The sequence below is a fragment of the Cricetulus griseus genome, chromosome 4, assembly GCF_003668045.3.
Source record: "Cricetulus griseus strain 17A/GY chromosome 4, alternate assembly CriGri-PICRH-1.0, whole genome shotgun sequence".
In the NCBI taxonomy this organism is placed as follows: Eukaryota; Metazoa; Chordata; class Mammalia; order Rodentia; family Cricetidae; genus Cricetulus; species Cricetulus griseus.
This window is the reverse complement of record NC_048597.1, coordinates 67,478,547-67,495,364: the sequence shown is the minus strand read 5'-3', so window position 1 is coordinate 67,495,364 and position 16,818 is coordinate 67,478,547. Positions and strand designations below refer to the sequence as shown.

Genomic DNA, 16,818 nt, shown 5'->3' with positions numbered 1-16,818 from the left:
ACAGAAAAAAAATTGACTATATCTTGGTGTGACCACACCCTTTATTTCCGAAATTGTTCTGCTGTTTGTTTGTTCTCAAGTCTGTAACAATTCACTTAGTTCTCTTTGCCACCACATACCTAAACACAGGCAGTGGAATTTTGTTTCCAGAAAAACTATAAAGGGTTCATACATTTGTAAAGATTTTCTATCTCACTATTAATCCAATGCAAATTAAAATGAGAGTCCATTTCATCTGTCAAATTGGCAAAGCTTTTTTTAAAGAAAGATAAATGCTGGTGGGCATGTGTGATGGCCATTCTTCAAACTTACTTCAGGAATAAAATCTTACCTGACTTTTGTTAAGCAATTTGGTGGACTTAAGCCATGCCAACTTTTTGGTTTCTCATGGTGTGTAAAAGTTACATTTACACTGTTCTGTAGTATAGTCAATATTCAATCACATTATAAAAAGACAACACACATACCTCAACTAGAAATACTTTATTGCTAAGAAATCTAACAATAAAGGTTATTATTACCACTCCAGAGAGTGGTAATACTGTTGCCAGTGAGGGTCTTGCCCCAATGTGATGATGCTGACTTATCAGGACATAGTTGCTGAAGACTGGGGTGGCTGCTATCCATTTCCTAGAGTCAGTGGCTCTGCATTGATGGCAGATTTCTCTTAGCATGGATACTATTTGATAACATTTTACAGCGGGAATGCTTTCAAAATTGGAACCCACTTTCTCAAACCCTGCTTTTACATTCTGACTGTGTTCACAAAAATCTTCACTGGAAGTAGATTCCATCTCAAGGAACTGGATTCAACTCATCATCGTTAACAATTCCTCATTTGTTGAGGTTTTCTTATGAGATCAATTTAGCTGCCTCTTCAAACTTCACTTCTTAGGCTGTCTCTACCATACCTGCTGTTATGTCTTCCTTGAAGTCTAGAACCCTACAATGCCATTTGATAACTTCTAAATGTCTGGTAAAGTTGATATTGTGATCTCCTCTTACTGATCACAAATGCTCTTAATGGCACTACAGTGACTAGCTTTTCTTGAAGGTTTTGAATTTACTTTGTACAGATCCATCAGAAGACTCAATATTTATGGTAGCTTTCGCTGTATAAATGTTTGGCTTTGACCTGGGTGTGGTGGCACAAGTCTTTAATTCTGATACTTGGAAGTTCAAGGCCAGCCTGGTCTACAGAGTGAGTTCTAGGACAGCTAGTGCTATACACAGAAACCCAGTATTGAAAAACAAAAACCAAAAACAAACAAACATATATGGCCTTGTTTTTAGCTGTTGGGGATGAAATTCCAAACACTATGCTCCACCCTCAACTCCACAGAATGTATTTCGTGCTATTTATACAGGGTTTTAAAGTTACATTTATTATTTGTGGATATGTGATGCATGTGTGCAAGGTGCCACAGTGCAGTACATACGTGTAAGTCAGAGGACAAATCTTTCTACAGTGCGGGTCCCGGGGGATCAAGCTCAGGTTGCCAGGTTTGGTGGCAAGTGCTTTTACCCACTGAGCAGTCTTCCAAGCTTAAGACTTTTCTGGCAAAGGAGCTTAATGCTTAATCCCAATAGTTGGAGGCTAGGTCAGGAGGATTACTGTGAGTTCAAGGCCAACCTGGCCAGGGCCAGGTGGATCTCTGAGTTCAAGACCTGCCTGGTCTACAAAACAAGCTCCAGGAAAGCCAGGGCTGTTACACAGAGAAACCCTGTATCGGAAAAAAAAAAAAAAAAAAAAAAAAAAAAAAAAAAAAAAAAGGAAGGAAAGAAAGAAACCTGGGCTGGAGTAGTTAAGAGCATTTGTTGCTCTTGCAGAGGACCCAGGTTCAGTGCCCAGCATCTACATGGTGATTCACAACCATCTGACTGGCCTCCAAGACATGCACATGGTACAGATACATACATACAGGTAAGCATAAAATGAAATTTTAAAAATATTTCAGAAGTCATGAATCTGGGAAAGGGACTGGTGGGAGGGATTGCAGGGGTTGGAGGGAAACAGAATGTATTCTAATATGTCAAAGAACAAATAAATAAAAGAAAAGAATAAAAATTTTACGGCTAACTCTCCTGTAAACCAAAACAAAAAATGATAAAAAGCAATTATCCAAAAAAAAAGAATTAATGAAAGTAGGTCCAAAAGAGAAAAATGGGTAGTGTTTATTTTTAAATATTTCCTGAATTTTCCAAACTTTCTCTAGTAAGCATATACTATTTTTATTTTTAGTTAAGTGGCAATGGATAGGCAAGCATGTGATTCTCTTCCAACCGTTCCACACTGTGAACAAGGGCATACGTAAGGCTGTTACATTGATTGAAGGGATTCTGGAGGTAGCTTGAGTTGAAATCTGTTCTCCTATAACATCCACCCAAAAGTTTTAGGTTTGCTTTCTGGAGTTATCCAGAATAAGAGCATGATAGCCACAGAAGTGTAAGTGCACGGCTGCCACAGAAATGTAAGTGCCTGCCTGCCACAGAAATATAAGTGCATGACTGCCACAGAAATATTTTGAAAAGGTCCACTAACAACCCATAACCCACCCCTCAAGTGTCTGCTGAGTTTCTCTGCCCGGAACTGCCTGAGTTCTGTCACTCAGGGCTCTGGTGTCACTAAACTCTCTACCCTGCCTGCTTTAGACAGCCTCCTATCATACACACTACACATATACACATGCTTAGTCATGGCTGAAATGTGTTTCTGTGGGTGACAATTAAAGCTGTTTGAAAGCCACTGCCCATACCCCGGCCACATCAGGCCAGCACTGGTCCCTAAACTCACCTTAGACTGTAACTGATTGCACCTCCCTCAGTTAGACAGTCTCTCAGGCTCCTGCCTACAGTTGGCCCACCTTCTAGATAAGTTGATTATTTTCCTTCACCCATGATCCTAAGCGGTCCTATAATTTCTTTATAACACTGCAAGCACCCCACCAAGTTCTTATCCCCAAAGTACCCACAGGACAAATCCTTGTCTTTCCCACTTGTGAGTCTGTCCCGGCCTAGAAGTATAGTGAGCCTGGTTGATACTCAAATGATGTCAGCCATACTGGGCGTTTTCTGTAACTCCTCCCAAAGCATCTTCCTCCACTCTTCCTCCAATTCTGGTCCATCAAGAGTAGTGCCTGCCTCCTGGGGTTAATGATACCTACAGTGGCAACATTAAAAGCCAAGCTGTCCTGAAAGTTTTAATCTTTTTCCAGTATCAAATTAGTAAAAGAAACGTGTCTGATGAGTTTCTCTGTCCGGAACTGCCTGAGTTCTGTCACTCAGGGCTTCTTTGTTTGATAATGTGGCCCACGCTGTATTTCTGATGTTAAGATAAACTTTTAAAAGTGGCAAACTTTTAAAACTGGAGGGTTGAAGAGATGACTCAATGGTTAAGAGAACTGACTGCTCTTCCAGAGGACCTGGGTTCAATTCCCAGCACCCACATGGCAGATCACAACTGTTTGTAACTCCAGGATCCAACACCCTCACACAGAAACACATACAGGAAAAACACCAATAAAATAAAAATTAAAAAAATAGATACTACAAAATCCAGTGAAATTAATCCAACTTGACCCACCCCACGCACCACCACCACCCACCACCCACCCATCCATCCATCCATCCATCCATCCATCCATCCATCCATCCATCCATCCATGCATCGAATCTAAGACAGGCCTCACTGTGTATCCCAGGCTAGCGCTAGCTTGAACTCACACTACGATCCTCCTGCCTCAGGCTCCTGCGTGCTAGGATGACAGGCAAAAGCCAAGACGCCTGACTTTGGGGGTCAGTTTCTGGGAGATCAGATGAACTCACTGATCAGGGCTGAAAGGGACGTTCCTTTCCCTTCTGACGACCTCTATTGACTAGTCTGTGTTCTTCCTCGGAGGCCCCCGAAGACGATGACAGTCCCTGGCAGCACGACAGTCTCCCTTTAAGGAGGGCGTGGCGCAGAGGCTCGCACCGCCCAGCGCCGAGCGTTGCTCGGGAAGAGAGCGGAAGCGCGCCCGCGAGCTGCAGAGACTGCGCGTGCGTGGGCTGGCCTCGCGGGGTCACGTGGGCCGGGGTCCCGACAAGGCGGACGCAGGCTCAGGTAACTCGTGTCCCGGATCCGGGAGGGGAGGGGAGTAGAGGGGAGAGGCGGGGCGGCGGGTGCGGGGCAGCGCAGCAGGGGTGCGCAGACGGACCTGCGCCCTGGTGGCTCCCGGGGACCCTGCCGCCACCGCGGGCTGGCGTCGGACAGGGTCAGCAGTTTCCACCCGGGTCCGCACTCCTGCGAGGCAGTGGGACCGGCGCGCCCACGCCGGGGCTGCGGCCAGAGGTGGGTGCCGTCCTTCCCACGCTGCTCGGGATGGAGGCGCTCACCCCGCAGGACTGAAGTGCAGCCTGTGGGGCCGGTTCCTCCTCGCCTCCTGCCAAGTGTGACCGCCCAGCCCGAGGGCAGGAAGGTGGAAGTTGGGGCACCCCTGTACCTTGACTAGTTGTCCAGGTGTGGCACTCGGGGACAGAAGGACTTGGCAATCCAGAGTTTGGGTGTACTAAATGAGAGTGTTTCAAAGAAAGTAGGCTTGTCCTGGGTTATCCCGAGTGGCTACCGAGTCGTGCTAAGGAGGCGGGGCTGTGTTTGCCCCGGATTGCTTAGTGACTTAACTGCCCACTCTTCTGCACCCCTCACCCCCCACAAAGTGCCAAGTAACGTAAGCACAGATGTTGCCTTGTGTTGCTAACTATTCCAGGTGTCCCGGGGAGAGAATTACACGTCGCGGTGTGTGGGTTTGTGTTACACTCCTGTGTTTGAAGTGCTTCCAATATAGAAGAGGATGGGGACCCACATGTGTTTAAGTCATGGGTTTGCTCATGTTGACATTTAAGCAGAAAAGTATTGAATCATCTGGCAATAGCTGACCTGGCTTGTAGAATACACAATAAAGATAAATGGAGCAGGTTTGTTTGAACTGTTGGGCTTTGTATGGTTGAAGTGACTGAGCTATGTGAGAAAATTCTTTACAGACCTCCAACAGAATGAGATGCTGATTATTTTCTTTATGTTTCCTTTGTAACTGGACGGTTGGCAGCTGTGAGTGCTTTCTGTCTTCCAGCATTTGGAGTAGTTTTGGTGACTCTTAGCTTTATCCCACTATGGCATATACATTCTAGCCCTGGTGATGGGAGAAGTAAGGCCTTTGTGTGTGAGCATGATGTGTTGTGCACTTGCGAGTCTCCCTTTTTCTGTTGACTGTGTAAGTGTATGTAGAAGCCAGAGGTTGACATTGGAGTGTGTGTGTGTGTGTGTGTGTGTGTGTGTGTGTGTGTGTGTGTGTGTGTGCAGGGGTGAATGCAGGTGCCCCCAGAGTCCAGCAGAGGTTTTCACAATCCTGGAGCTGGAATTACAACCTTTCCAGAGCTACCTGTTTGGTGCTGGGAACCAACCCCTGGTCTTTGTGAGATCAGTATATTTTCAGCCAAATCACTGAGCCATCTCTCCCATTCCCTCAATTTTCTGTTTTTGAGACAAGACCTGTTGCCCAATGCACATAGCTTGCTGATTCAGGTAGACATGTGAGCTACTCAGCCTCAGGGATCTCTGTCTCTCCAGAGCTGGGATTTCAGGGTGGCACCACCATGCTCAGATTTTTAATATAGATTTTGGGATATCAAACTCAGGTCCTCATATCTGTGCATCAAGCATTTTACTGAGTCATCTCCTCAGATTACCTTGTTTTGTTTTTTAACAAAAAATTTAAATTTTATTATTATGTATATGCATGTGTGACTTCCAAGGCATACATGTGGAGATCAGAGCACAACTTTGTGAGAATCTCTCCTTCCATCTTTATGTGGGAATCAAATTTAGTTAGGTTGCCAGACTTGCACAGGGGGCTTTGCCTACTGCGCCATCTTGATGGCCTCCCACCTTGCTTTTGAGAACTGGAGAGCCTGCTGTTTATGACCTATCTGGGCTGACAGATAGGTCATTGGGCCCCAGGGATCTGCCTGTTACCACCTCCCCAGTGCTGGGATTACAAACATGTCCCACAATTGGCCTGTTTTTTTTTTTTTTTTTTTTTTTTTTTTTTTTTTTTTTTCTGAGTCTTGGGGACATAATGACAGATGTCATCAAATCACTAAACTCAGGTCCTCATCTTGCATGGTGGGCATTGTACTGACTGAGCTCTCTTCCGTGTTCAGTGTTAAGTACCTTTTAACTTTTGGTTTGTTTATTAGGTTTCATGGACATTGGATGACATCTTTTCACACCCTACAGTTCCCAGTCACCCATGTGTATATTTATGAGGCCAGTCTGCTCCCCTTTAGATTGGACTAAATTATCATTTGGGTTCCTTCACTGTATATGGGATCCTAAGTGCATTGTCCATTTGAGTCAGCAGCTGTAGGTTTAGCCTGGACTTCTCATTGGTAATAACTGCTCAGGCTTACGTTGGTAACAAGTAAAGTTTTCAAAGTTAGGCCTCTTTCTGTTCCAAGTGTCAGAAAATTAATTCAAATGCACTAAACCAAAAGAGATTTATTAATTTACAAACCCGGGATGCCATAGGGTGTCATTACATCACCTGTCCCCCCTCACAAGGGACCTCCAAGGTCTTGGTCCCCATTGCTTTCTCTGATTGCAGAGCTCATTCTGTTCTGTAACTTAGTGTGAAAAACAGACTCCTAACAGCCTCTCCAAGACAGTGTACCCTGGAGTTGAGAGAAAACTCTTGCCTCAGTATTTACATATTTCTGGAAGAAACTTGATTGAGGCCATATTGGAGACAGATGTCCTGTGCTTACTTTTTTTTTTTGGCTAGACTCACCAGCACATGATTGGTGGCACCATTAAAGTCACATGGTTCTAGTGGCTTTCCCAACTGTGTACCTTTGAGGCATTTCAAGAAGACTGATGTGCTCGACTGATGTGCTCTTACGAATCCCAGTGCAGCCAACTTTTGCTCCATGTTGGAGCAGAGTGCTGCTTATTATTGTTAGCATAGATGAAGTCAGTTGCCTCTCCATGGCATGCATGAGCTGAGACTGACCAAAAGGTCAGCAGGTATCCATTTCCCATTCTGCACTCATGTGAAACATAGTTGAATGGAATACCTTGGCTGTGTGAATCATACCTTTTCTTGTTTCTCTTTTCTGTAGATAATGGTTGAGTTCCTTTAAATTAAAGAGATACAGGATGCATTATCATGAATAAGCCAAATAAATGAAAAACCATAAAACCTCTAGAGATCATGGAGTTTGTGTCATGTAATACAAAAGCTGAAAGGTAGTTAAGAAACGTTTTTAGATTAAAATAAAAACTATCCTAGATGTAGGCGGGAAGCTTTTGAATAGAATGATTTCATAGTTACTTTCTGTTGCTGTGATAAAACACCATGACCAACAGCAATGGAGGAAAGAAGGGCTTATTTGGGTTTAAAGTTCCAGAGAGATTAAGAGTCCATCACCATTATGTCGTGGAAATGTGGGCAACAGGCAGGCATTCGTGGCTTCTGGAACAGCTGAGCTCCCATCTTAAACTGTGAACAGTCAGCAGACAGATCAATCTGGGAATGGCTCAAGGTTTGGAACCTTAAAAGCAGAACCTCAAATTGTAGCAGTAGTTGGGAGGAGTCTGGCTGTGTCCATGGAAGTGGAACCCAGTGGTGGTAATTTGTCTGACTGTGGTGCAGATCTCTGTATACTCTGAGTCAAATGCTGTCCCTGAGACTTATCAGTTGATGGGGGATATCCTTCTGTATAAATGTTTCTCTTATTGGTTGGTGAATAAAACACCGATTGGCCAGTAGCTAGGCAGAAAGTATAGGCAGGGCTAGGAGATGGGAGTAGAGAGAGAAGCCATGTAGAGGCAGAAGGAGTAACATACTAGGGTAACAGTCACAGGTAACACTGGTATGTTTAATTTATAGCACGGGTGTTATTCCTGTCTTCTCGTGTTGATCAGCAAGCATTTATTAAATGTCTCTGCAGTATACAAGGTATTAAGCCCAGAGATCTAGAATTATGGCTCCTAGATCTAGTATGGCTTGTGTAGTCAGAGAGAAAAGGCGTAGTCATTTGGTCATTTAACTGGTGAATCATAGGAAGGAAGGTACCAAGAGAGGGCTCAGGAAAACATGCCTTAAGCAGATTACCACTGAGCATGCTTATAATGCTAGCACTTTGAGAGCTTAGGCTTGGAGGTTCATGAGTTCAAGGCCAGCCTGGACTTCTAATGACATTGAAGCCAGTCTGGGCTTCTAGGTAGAGAAGAGAGAAGAGCAAGGAAGTGAGTTCAAGAGAATGCACAAGAGAACAAAAGAGCGAGGGAGGGAGAAAGAGAGAGAGAGAGAGAGAGAGAGAGAGAGAGAGAGAGAGAGAGAGGGAGAAGCTTACAAATAAGACTTAGAAGATTCGGGAAGGTTTTTGTTTTGTTTTTCCAAACTGCCAAGGCTATGTCCCAGGAAAGCAAGAAGTGACAGGGGAATGATTTTTAGGGTTAAATGGGTCCTGGAGAAAGGGGGCTGTGAGCTGGGATGAGGCTTGTGAGCAGGGACTGAGAGAGCCCAGAGGCTATCATTGACCTTGGCAAGTTGCATCGATAAGGAGAATGACTCCCTTTTTAGTAAGCAGAGAGTTTCTTCAAGTCTCTGAGTTGGGGAAAGGACTTTCTTGGGGAAGCAGACATTCCATGCTTTTTGATGATAAAGGGGCATATAGTCTCTTCTGTAACTACTTTCTGCTGAACTGGGGTGAAGTTGTTAGGGTCCAGGAAGGCTGAAATGTTGGTCAAGAGGCTGGGGAGGTTGGGGGTCAGGTAATAGCCAGAAACATCTGGTTTTTCATTCACTGCTCAGGTTCTGTGGGATTCTCTGATGCTAGGGCACTTTGAAGGAGTCTGGAATGCTGCTCCAAAGCAAGGGCTCAGGCTGGTAGACAATGGTAGGAGGCCTGGTGACAGCTGGGTACTTTTGCTAATTTTTTCCTAGAAGACCCTGAAGAGACAGGCAATGGTCATTATTACAAGAAACATGGAAATCAGTAGGGCAAGGAGGTGTAGGAGCCAAGGGCTCATGGGAGACCAAAATGAGAGTTCTGCAAAGGAATTGGCCCCTGGTGGCCACACAGTCATTTCCAGTTTGTGTAGGTTTTTAATCCTCCCCTATACCTGGCCAGACTGGTTTCTTAGAGAAAGAGGCAGCTGCCCTACCCCTACCCCTTTTTATGAGTTAGCAAATTGAGGGCCCTTCCATTTTTGTAGGACCACCGAAGACAGAGAAGTGAGCTGATTTTGGAGGAATTGCAGAGCCAGTGTTGATCCCTGGAGGGAATCTGCTAGCTGGGTGGACATCTTCTGAGACAGATACAGTCTGTGACCCGAGCCACCTATGGCCAAACCCATAGCAGCCACTGAGGCTGGCAGACTAATTCTGACCACAGCTGGGAGGGTTGTGGCCTGTTGGTCCTTGGGTGAGACTTGGAGGAGAGTATAGAATTCTTCTTTGTGTAGGATGGGGAAACGGGGATCACAGTGGATTTGTCTGTACACTGGTAAAACTGAATTGGCGCCAGGAGGGGTTTCCTTCTTAAGCTAGTGAGGTTCCTGAAATTGACATGTTAGTACAAGCTGCCACCAGGGATTGTGGAAAGGGAGAGCAAAGGAACATGAAGTTACATTAAGTGGCCCACTGTACTGCCGTAAATACGGAGACACAGACATTTATTTAGAACAGTCTTCTAAAAGGCTGGGTTAAGAGAGGTCACTCAGCCTTGACTCAGACCGTTGCATAGCCTCTACCATGTCATCTAGAAGGGTGGCAGGTGCTTCCTCCAGAGATCTAAAAAATTACCACCCCCCTTCTGTGAGAGGGGCTAGCCCTCGATATGTAGGTGCAGATCTGCCCCACAACCCCTTGGAGCCACTTTTTATCCCAGGTGTCCTGAATAGTGAAGGTGACCATATGGCATGGACCATGGTGGAGTCTGTAAGTTCCACCCTGGTTCAGAGTAATGGTACTTATGGCCCTGGCCCCAGGAGGGATCCTCAGTGCAGGCTGCATTTGTTTGGTCTTGGAGAAAACAAAGGTTCTTGGGGTTGTCAGGTAGATGGAAGTGGAGCTGTTCCTTTCTGCAGTGGGGGAAACAGGCTGCTTGGGGATGGAAAGTTAGAGAGATCTCTGAGAGGCAGCCAGAGGCTGGACAGAAGGCAGACCAAGGAGTCTATTAGTTTGTATGTCATATATGTGGAACTTCCAGCCTTGCCAAGTGCTGCTATGTGGGAGGTGGGGAGAACAAAGAGAGCCCCCAGCAGAAGGGTGAGAAAGGGGACCATTCTCAGGGATGGCTGGTAGGTGGGAGAGCTTAAGCTTCAGAGCTTAAGCCTGTAGACTGACAGCTGTACTTACCAGATAAGAGATCAGGAGCCTGTTTGAGCTGTGACAGGTGCATCCAAGTTGTAACTCCTTGAAGTTTAGCTATGGTTGGTGTGGTAAGGGTGACCAGATGTAGACCAGTCCAGCCTGGGTTGAAGGCCTGTGGGCAAGAGGCTTTCAAATAAACCCATTCTCCTGGTAATATGAATTGGATGATAGGATCAGTAAAGAGCCGAGAGAGAATACTTACTATCAGTGTGTTCTTGGAGAAGGTGTCTCAAGAGAGTGAGAGGGTAAATAGTCACACAGTGAGGTTGGTTCATAGAAGAAAGGGACAGTCGTACATTAACTCAAAAGGACTGAGGAAGGAGGGGGCTCGGGGTGTGACCCTGGTTCAAGTCAGGGTGAAACCAAATCTGGGTAAGACATCATTCATGAGGTGGAAACAGACCACTCCTGCAGTCTCAACTGCAGCAGGAAAAGCTTCTACCCACTCTGAGAAAGTGTCTACCATAGTAAGAAGACGTGTGTGGTTTTTGTTAGGAGGCATGTGTGTGAATTCTATCTGCCAGTCCTCCCCTGGAAAACTACCCCGAAACTGGTGTGGGTTAAAGGAAGGAGGGGTCTCAAGGCCCACTGTGGGGAGGTTCTAGTGCAGGTGGAGCATTCCTGGGTGATAGATAGTGTTAAGGAGGGCAGAAGGCTGGAGTAGAAGAAGAGGGATTGGAGGAATCCGTAGAGAGGTCAAACCCCACTGTGAAAAGATTTGTGAATAGCCATCAGGAAGGACTTTGCTTGAGAGTCAGGGAGACAGGCTCCGTCCTGTAGGAGGAGCCAACCTTGACGACACCTGACAGCTCCCATAGCTTGGAATGTTTAGTCAGCGAAAGCATTTCTGAAGGCTATATTATTAGTAGGGGTCTGATGACCCCAGCAGTGAATAACTTCTGCCTGCTTAGGAAGATAAGAGGCTTCTAACAGCTTTTGGATCAGAGGCCCATTGGTAATAGATATGCCTCTGGTGGTGAGGAAACCCTCTCTCCTGTCAAATGGAAGCATGGTGGTGTAGAATGTGAAAAGCATACTTAGAATCTGTGTTCATATCATTAGAATCTGTGTATACATCGATGCTTTTGTCTTGTGAGACCTTAGGGCGAGAGCTCTAGTGAGGGCTATGAGCTCTGCCTTCTGGTGGTAGAGCCGTAGAGTCTACCACCCGTTCAGAGGAGACTATGGCATAGCCCACTTGGTGGAGCCATTGGAGCTGAGAGATGAGCTTCCATCTATAAACCAAGTATAGTCAGGGCATGTCAAAGGGGAAATGGAAAGTTGTGGATTTCTGTAGGTAAGGGTTTCAAGCGACTTGAGGCAGGAATGGCTGAAGGTGGTGGCCTTGGAAAGGAGTGTGGCAGGTTTTAGTGGAGGGCAGGAACCAAATGAGATACCAGGGTTTCCAAGAAGGTGATGTGAAAAAGTTTGAAGGGGACAGAGTGGAGAAACTCATGTGTGAATGGAGATCCTTGAGTTTGCGTGGTGAGAGGACAGAGAGGGCCACCAAAGGTGACGTAGAAGCCTCTTGGGCCAGTAGGAAGGCTGCTGCTAGTGCCTGTAAGCCAGGCTGCCATCTCTCCTAATTGTTGTCTTCAGCTGTTTGGAAAGGTAGGCAACAGGGGCAAAGGTGGGTCCTGTCTTTTGTCCTCAAATTCTTAGAGCCATTTCCCAAAGTTCAGAAGTATACAGGATAAAGGGTTGTTCAAGGTCAGGGCAAGGGGTCTGTAGGAGTGCAACTTGGAGGTGAGAGAGAGACAGAGAGAGAGAGAGAGAGAGAGAGAGAGAGAGAGAGAGAGAGAGAGAATGCACAGGCATGACAGGGCTAGTAGAATCTACAAGATCAGTTGGGGGTCCCTTAGCTGCTTCATAGAGGGGGCAAGCAAGAAGAGCAAAGTTAAGATTCTAGGTTCTAAGGTATCTTGCCAGGCCAAGGAAGGAGAGAATCTTTTCCTTGGTGACTGGAGGTGTGAGGGACTGCTGGTACTGCCTGTGATTGAGGGTGAGTTCACGACTGTTAGGAGATAGCAGAGAGCATAGGTACTTGACCTTGAGAGACACAAGCGGAGATTCTATATCCTTTGTTTCCTAAAAAAGTATTATATTGCTGTGACAACCAGAGTGAGGGCTGCGGAGTAGAAGGCCGTGTGTAGCCGGGCGTTGGTGGCACACGCCTTTAATTCCAGCACTTGGGAGGCAGAGGCAGGTGGATCTCTGTGAGTTCGAGGCCAGCCTGATCTCCAGAGCGAGTGCCAGGCTCCAAAGCTACACAGAGAAACCCTGTCTCGAAAAACCAAAAAAAAAAAAAAAAAAAAAAAAAAAAAAAAAAAAGTCGTCTGTATAGTGGGTTAAGTGGCTGGGGGACAGGTCTAGGGGGAGGAGGTCAGTGGCCTGGCCAGAAAAAAATGGGGGCTGTCTCAGAACCACTGGAGAAGGACCGTCTAAGTAAGCTGGGATGCTGTACCGGGGCCAGGATCCTCTCAAGTGAAAGCAAGGAAATGGTGTGAATCTGAGTGTAAAGCAATGGAGAAGAGAGCATGCTTACAGTCTAGGACAGTAAAATGAAAGGCAGAGGAGGGAACCTGGAGAGTAGCCTATAGGGGTTAGGGAATGACATACACCTGCTGGTGTGTAGGAATGACAGCTGCATTAATAATCCCGAGGTCCTGGGCTAGGCGGTAAGAACCATCAGGCTTCAGTACAGTCAGGAAAGGGATGTTACAGGGTGAGTGAGTGCACTTGAGACTACCTTTGTCAAGAAAGTGCTGTATGATGGTTTGAGCCCTGCCTGTGTTTTAAAGGAATATGGTATCGAGAGTGATAAGGGGGTGTAGGGTCCTGGAATAGGATCTTAATGGAGGCTACCAAGGGAGATGAAGTGTCCTATTCTTTTGGGTTAACAAGGGAGTCTGGTAGGGGGTAGGGTGGATCATAAATGTTAGTAGGGGTCTCCTCAGAGGCAAGGAGAAGAAGAAAAATTCCAGACTGAGTTGGTTGAAAAGAGTAGCTTAACTGTGATATCTTTGCTCAGTAATGGAGAATGAAGAAAGCCTGCATGTAGACACTCAGATGGATTGGCAGTGTTTGTCAAGATCAGTGAGGATTGGTAGTCAAATGCATCATCCTTTGGCCATTGAGACTGATGTCAAGTCTGTATTGTGCCCAGGCTGTGTTGCAATTAAAAATGAGGTGGTGAGACTTAATGACACGGCCAAGTTCAAGGTGTGTCGTGACTTGAGTAGACAAGCAAGTGGAGTTGAGGGATCAGGCTTTGAGTGGAAAGAGCCCATTGTCAAAGTGAGAGAGGAACTTAGTTATCTCCACAAAGGGAGCAGAGCTGGGTGGTACAGTGACGAGATTTTCAACCCAGGGTGTCCCCAAGTGGACTGAGAGGCTTGTCAGAGAGAAATGTCCCAAATTATAGAGGAGAGGTGGGGCCCAGTAGGGTGAGAGGAAACTTCCTGGCACACTGGTGTGGCTTTCGTAGTACAAGTAGACAAAGCAGGGCACAGAAGGGAGAAAGGACACTTACCAAGTAGGTGGGGAGAGACCCAAGGAGGTTAGAGCAGGTGGAGGGGACTGGACTCTAGAATTTGGAACCAAATATGTTGGGTGGCAGAAACCAGCATGGGCAAGAGATCTGCACCCAGGAGGGCAAAATTGGTAGTTTGGCTTAGCTAGGAGAGGCCAAGCCCCTTGGAAGGGGAGCCTATTTATGCCCCCCCCCCCAACTTTCAAGTCCTGGATGAATGAGAATGGGTGCAGTAAGGAAACCAAAATAGCCACTCTGGGTGAAAAGGGAAAAAGTTTATTCAGACTGTCAAGGCTGTCTCCCAGGAAAGCAAGGAGAAACAGTGACAGGGGAAAGATTTTCAGGGTTACATGGAACTGGGAGAAAGGGGGCTGTGAGCTGGGGTGGGGGTTTGTGAGCAGGGACTGAGGGAGCCCAGAGGCTAGCATTGATCTCGACAATAGGCACCAATGAAAGGGCCACAAGTTCATCTTGCCAGAGATAAGGAGAAAGTTCCTTTTTAGCAGAAAGCAGGAACTTTCTTCTAGCCTCTGAGGGAATGGGGCTTTTGTCTAAGTGCCTGACCTTGGGAAAAGGACTTTCTTAGGGGACCAGACACCCAAGTCACAGTTAGACTGTGCACACAAAGAAGGAAGGAACTTAAGTATAGAAGAAAAGAATGGGAAGAGGAAGGAGAATGGAAGCCATTTTCATTCCTACTGGCTGGCTTTGAACTCATAGCAATCCCTTCTGCCTCTGCTACCTGGGATTACAGGCCTGTACCTCACCACGTCCTGAAGGACTGAGTATAAACAGAACTCAGGTAGTTGTACAGGAGGAGGAAGTAGGGAGCACCTGTGTAAAGGAGGAGGAAGTAGGGAGCACCTGTGTACAGGAGGAGGAAATAGGGGGCACCTGTGTAAAGGAGGAGGAAGTAGGGGGCACCTGTGTAAAGGAGGAGGAAGTAGGGGGCACCTATGCACAGGCTCAGGATCTGGAGTTTATCGTATAGCCATTGGTGGGCTGCTAAAAATGAGATCATTCGCTAGAGACAGTTAGTAGAAGATGAATATAAATTAACTAGATTGTGGTCCTTTCCCTCACAAGACAACAAAACAAGCAGAGGAAAAAATACTTGGATTGAGTTGAGCAGAAGCAAGGTTACTACAAAACGGTAAATTTAGAAAACTTAATTTTTACTGTGGTAAGTTACCTAGTGAATCAAAAGAAGGGAAGTACCAAGACAGTATTTAGGAAAGCATTCCTTAAGCAAGGTGTCCCCAGCATCCTATGAGGACTCTCAGAAGGAAAAGAGCTTTGGCACGGTGCAGACTCCTGGGACTTGGAGGATGGATGTGAGCATTAGCCACAGTCAGAACCTAGTCCAGTGCAGGCCACTCTAGAGCTCTGGTTCTCAACCTGGGGGTCATGACCCCTTTGAGGTCAAATGACCCTTTCATAGGGGTATCCCAAGACCATTAGAAAACACAAATATTTACAATTTATAACAGTAGAAAAATTAGAGTTATGAAGTAGCAACAAAAATAATTTTATTGTTGAGGGTTTCCACAACACAAGGAACTAACTATTAAAGGGTGGTGGTGTTAGGAAGGTTGAGTTTTTAGCTTTTAGTTGAGCATTGGTATAATGGTACCATTGTTGGTTGTATGGTACATTTCTCTCTATCTCTCTTTTTATTTTTATTTTATGTGCATTTTTGTTTTGCCTGCACACATGTCTGTGTAAGTGTGTAGGATTCCCTAGAACTTGAGCCACAGACAGTTGTGAGCCTCCATGTGGATGCCGGGAATTGAACCTGGGTCCTCTGGGATTGAAAGTGTGTACCACCACCACTTGACTTGGATTCTTATTTAGTTACATCAACCAAGTTCCCCTTGCCATATGCATGTTTGTATTTGTGCGTGTGCGTGTGCGTGTGCGTGTGCGTGTGCGTGTGCGTGTGTGTGTGTGTGTGTGTGTGTGTGTAGTCAAGATGTGTTCATATGTGTGTATGAGTCAAAGATCAATGTCCTGTGTCTTCCTCAGTCACACCTCAGCTTAATTTTGAGACAAGGTCTGTCCCTGAACCTGGAACTCATCAGTTCCGCTAGGCCAGCTGTTCAGCAAGCTTAGGGACCCTCCTGCCCACCCCACCCCCAACTCGTGTGCCACAGGTTGGGGTCACAAGCGTGTGCCACTGTACTCAGCTTTTCATGTGGGTGCTGGGGATCCAGACTCAGGTCTCCATGTTTTCAAACAAGCACTTTGCTGACAGAGCCATCACCCCAGCCTCTAGCGACCTTTAAAAAATCAGCATGGTAACTTTTGAATCAGCCATATCTACTTCAGTGAGAATATTTGCTAACACAGAAAAAAAAAAAGGTATAACAAGAGTAAGTGACTAAGAGGTGAAGAGAAGGAAATAGTTGACGTCATCAGTGGAAACAGAGTAGTGTTCGGTGAAACGGAGCCAAGCATGATGGCAGAATGAGTTAGTGTAAGCAGATCCTCAGTGTAATCACTCAAGGTCTTGAGGGTGTCTGATAGCTGCGCTGGGGTCTGTGCTTAGTCTCAGACAAGCTGTTGACATTTAGCCCATGACCAAACTGCTGATGTGTCAGAAGATACTGTGATATTTACAAAACTACCGATCTCAATTTAGAGTCTTTAACTTTGAAGATTTTGGAAATCTTCAGGAACCTGTAAATGATAATATATATTATTTCTTGAAAATTACTGTGTCTAGGCGTCACTTAGTGCTTTGCAGTCAGTGTGTCCTTTATTACCATGGTGTCCCCTGAAGAGAGGAATTACATTCTTCTGTCTGAACTCCTAAGCATCTCAGGAGCACCAAGAGGGGAGGAATGGGAGGGAGGGAGGCATGGAAGAAGG

General features: G+C 46.0%; 1 protein-coding gene and 1 long non-coding RNA gene across 4 annotated transcripts in view; one reads left to right on the top strand and one right to left on the bottom strand.

Moving 5' to 3' along the window:
• Positions 1-2,150: 2,150 nt before the first annotated feature.
• On the bottom strand, positions 2,151-4,053 carry LOC113835351. 2 transcript variants are annotated; one of them, XR_003484919.2, is made up of 2 exons: positions 3,724-4,053; positions 2,151-3,160 (listed from the first exon to the last, which is right to left on the bottom strand). It is a non-coding gene; the product is annotated as an uncharacterized LOC113835351 (long non-coding RNA). The 2 variants fall into 2 exon arrangements; XR_004769985.1 differs by having other exon boundaries at positions 3,826-4,028.
• The window catches only part of Vps8 (VPS8 subunit of CORVET complex), a 208,312-nt gene continuing 195,476 nt past the window's right edge, over positions 3,983-16,818 (top strand). For both annotated transcript variants that reach the window (XM_027413022.2, XM_027413021.2), the window contains exon 1: positions 3,983-4,102. The gene's annotated coding sequence lies outside the window, so the exon portion shown is untranslated. The remainder of the gene's footprint in view (positions 4,103-16,818) is intronic.